Below are 3,792 nucleotides of genomic sequence, written 5' to 3'. Positions count from 1 at the left end.
CGACGCTCCCACAAGTAGGAGCTGTGTGTTGCTGCAGGCTAAAGTGAACAGTACGGCCCACTCTTAAAGGGAATGCCATAATTAGTCTTCATACCAAAATAACTTAGGCGAATCATCAAATTCACAGAAAGAGTGCTCAATGTGAGGCGCTAGGTAGACCGCTAATAATAATAATAATAATAATAATAATAATAATAATAATAATAATAATAATAATAATAATAATAATAATAATAATAATAATATTAATATTATTATTATTACGCTTCGGACGTCTTTGTGTTAGAATTGAGCTGTAATCAGTCACAAAATACTAAACTGGTGCAGTCTTCAACAGCGAGCCGTACCTGTAACCTACACTCTACGCATCGTACTGTACTGCACAGCACGTAGTGTACGTACTGTCAGTACTTGTTCTTCAAGTACAGCAGGCGCTCAGTGCCTGTAACGTGAATGAAGACTCAAACGCACTGCGATGTCATTGAGCGTGTAATGTGCAATCCATCGCCAGCACAACGCTGTGTATTCTTTTTAGTTTAGATAAGTAGCTTTAAATGAAGTTGAGAAAAAAAGCATGACGAGCCCATACCTTTAAATAATCGAGGCAAGCATCAAGTAACAGTAAGTTTGTTATCTACATGGGAAGAAACGTGCATAAGAGATTGCTAAGCGTAACTCACAAAATGGTGGAAAATTTCATTGCACATACTGCGCAGCAGACAAAGAAAACAGTGTGAATAAGCAATAAATCAAAACTTGTTTAAAAGACACTGTGGGCGCTGGCAGGACAAAACACGCTTACTCAGCAGAAGAAAAAACAACAACAATACACAACAAGAAGGATACCGAAACACTCGCTACAAAGCTTTACATAAGACATGTTTCTATATAAATAAATAAATAAATAAATAAATAAATACTAAGCTGAATCCACATACTGCGTCGTTATCAGTGAAATGGATAAATCTCGCGTTTCAGCCATCGCTACACGTGGTGACTGACTTCCTCCGACCTGCGCTTCTACTTCCGGGACGTCCTTCCTTGGCAGCTTTCGGTGGTCTGGCGTCCCTGCCGACTCGGTGCAGAAGAGTCGTCCCGAGTCGCGGCAGCTGATGTAAGCGAAGAGCAGCAGCACGTATGCAGCCAGCAGGCACAGCTCCGTGCCCACCGCGGCCGGGTTCAGCTCGAGCGGGCTCCACGACACGGACGGAGCCCCCTCCGTGAGCGCTGCGAAGCACCGAACCGCAGGTTGTATATACGCCGGTTGAGAGCTCGTCGCGACGGTACAGCGCGGGAGATGTACGGAGATGGGAAGGCGCGCCGCAATAGCGATTAAAACGATTCTCGTGGAAACGAGAGTTGGTCGCCAACTTGCTTGCAGGAGAACGATTTTCTAGGTTAATACGCCGTGGCCGACTTCACTACTTCGAGTTTCCACTCAATCAGGTGTCGCGCCATCAGCTAGACACCCGATTAATTCAAATGGTTCAGCAGCGTCTCCGCTCTAGAGGTGGTCAGGTGGCCCAGACCAAACTACTCTGGGAGCACAATTTTCTATTTGACTACCAAGTTTGATTTTCGAGGAACTTCGGGCTTTAGCATTCTGCTACAAACGCGTAATTACAGGTGTTTTTATATCGCGCTTCCCTGCAGTAAAGTTTACTGTCAAGATTACTTATATATGCATTCGTATTCGTAGTATACACTAAGGAAAATACTATAAAATAGATAATCAATTCATTTTATAAAAGTACACCTGGCTTCAAAGGCGTGGACGGCAAGGTCACGAATCGATCGACTGTTCTTGCGATGTACATGCACGGTTGCTGATTTTATTGTACTTAAGCAAGTTGAAGCTCGGTAAACGAAAATCGTTTAAACGGAAATTCCGGTTAAACTGAACAACATGCCCTTGATTGGTTGGTTTTATATTGAAACAATATAAGATAAGATATCCTACAAGTCGAACTACATAATCAGGGTCTAAAAAAAATTTTTTTTTTTTGATGAAACGCCAGGATTTGATTTTCTCGCAACACCCGTCTTCTGTGAAGAAACTCCAGTTCTTCTGGACGCGTAGCGTGTGCCACACATCCAGCGTCTTTTTTTTTTTTTTACGTGTTATGTAGCGATGTTTCCGCCCTGTATGTTGGCGCCAACGAAATCGACAATAGTCGTGGGAAGGACTGGCCCTTTTGGAAGAATTACAAAACAAGATAGCTGTTTTCTTTTTTTGGGGGGTGGGGTGGGGGAGGTAGGGGTCACGGAAACCTCAACAACAGCCCCTTAAATGACTGCCAGTAGTTTTTAGACTCCCCGGTGCTAGCACTAGCTGTGACCGAGTAGAGTGCGCTACGTACATGTAAATTAACGAACGCATAGTGTACTACGTCCCGTGTCAGTTGCCCCATTCAACGCTTAATATTGTTACGATACAACGAACTCTCAGAGACCGGCCGAGCAAGATACCTGCGGAAAGGAAGACGAAGTGGGACATTTGCGCTTTGGAGGCGAGCTGGTTTTCATCTTCCTCGCTGGCTGCGCTGTACCTGTATATACCGTACATCGTCAGTAGTCTCTTTTGTCTGTGTCCCTCCACACATAACAATACGCTTCATCACATGACACAGTGGTATAACGGCGCAATAAACGTGAAATAACGCGCGATTGTGCAACTATTGAGTAAGAACGCATGTATCGATCTGAAGCGACATGCGTTAGACCTACATTGTCTATACCCAAATGGCTTGGATTTCAATCTGACTTCTGCTAGCTTCTTAGCGCATAATGACAATTACGATGCGGCTGTACAGCGTGGCGCAAACTACTTCTTCTTTTATAATTTTTTTTTTCTCAGTGGACTGAAAGCACTTGTTGGGGCGACTTATGATATTGTCCGTAAAACTCGGAGCAATGATTGGAATTCGAGAGTTTCCCGAATCAATCGGGAGAGTTAGAAGGCTTGCGTATCTACACTGGCCGTCGATAAACGAAGTGTGCGCACCGACCAGAAAAGGGAGACGGCTTTTTGCAACGCTGTCGACAAGGCGTAGCCGTTACAATTTCTCGACATGTCGACTTGAGAAGGGCGGTGGGTGTAGGCGTTTTGAAGCTACTAATAAATCAGAAATGCACCTGAATCACAAATCACACAAAAACACAACTTTCCGCCTTTGGAAGACGATCCCATATATTCGCCATTACGCTTGCGATGCTCTGCTGATCTAGCTACAGTGATGGTTGTCCCCTCGTCCACTTCTCGGGGAGTTTTGTGTACGTAGTTTAGATCTTGCCCTAGCTTGCCACTAAAAAAAATGAAAAATATTTGTAACGTTAGCGTCTCGGTTCCGCTTACTCAAGTAAAATCAAGGCGCATTGCGCAGCGCACAGTTCGCAGGTTTGGAAAACCGTTCAATAAATAAAATTATGGCGTTTAAGTACCAAAACTCTTTTCTAATTATGAGGCACGCCGTAGTGGAGGACTCCGGAAATTTCGACCACCAGGGGTTCTTTAACGTGCACCTAAACCTAAGCACACCGGCGTGTTCGCATCTTGCCCCCATCGAAATTAGGCCGCCGTGGCCGGGATTCAATCCCGCGACCTCGTGCTCAGCAGCCCAACACCATAACCACTGAGCAACCGCGGCGGGTGTTGAATAAATAATACACCCTTCTGTAGCGCCATAGCGTTATGGCGGACAAATGCCGCGATGACGGGGCAACAGCTTAAATAGACGCCAGAAGGAAATATTAAGTCGAGAAAGAATGAGAGAACTGGCTTCTGTAATAACA

This window comes from Dermacentor andersoni, chromosome 3, assembly GCF_023375885.2.
Source record: "Dermacentor andersoni chromosome 3, qqDerAnde1_hic_scaffold, whole genome shotgun sequence".
In the NCBI taxonomy this organism is placed as follows: Eukaryota; Metazoa; Arthropoda; class Arachnida; order Ixodida; family Ixodidae; genus Dermacentor; species Dermacentor andersoni.
This window is presented reverse-complemented; position numbering follows the sequence as displayed.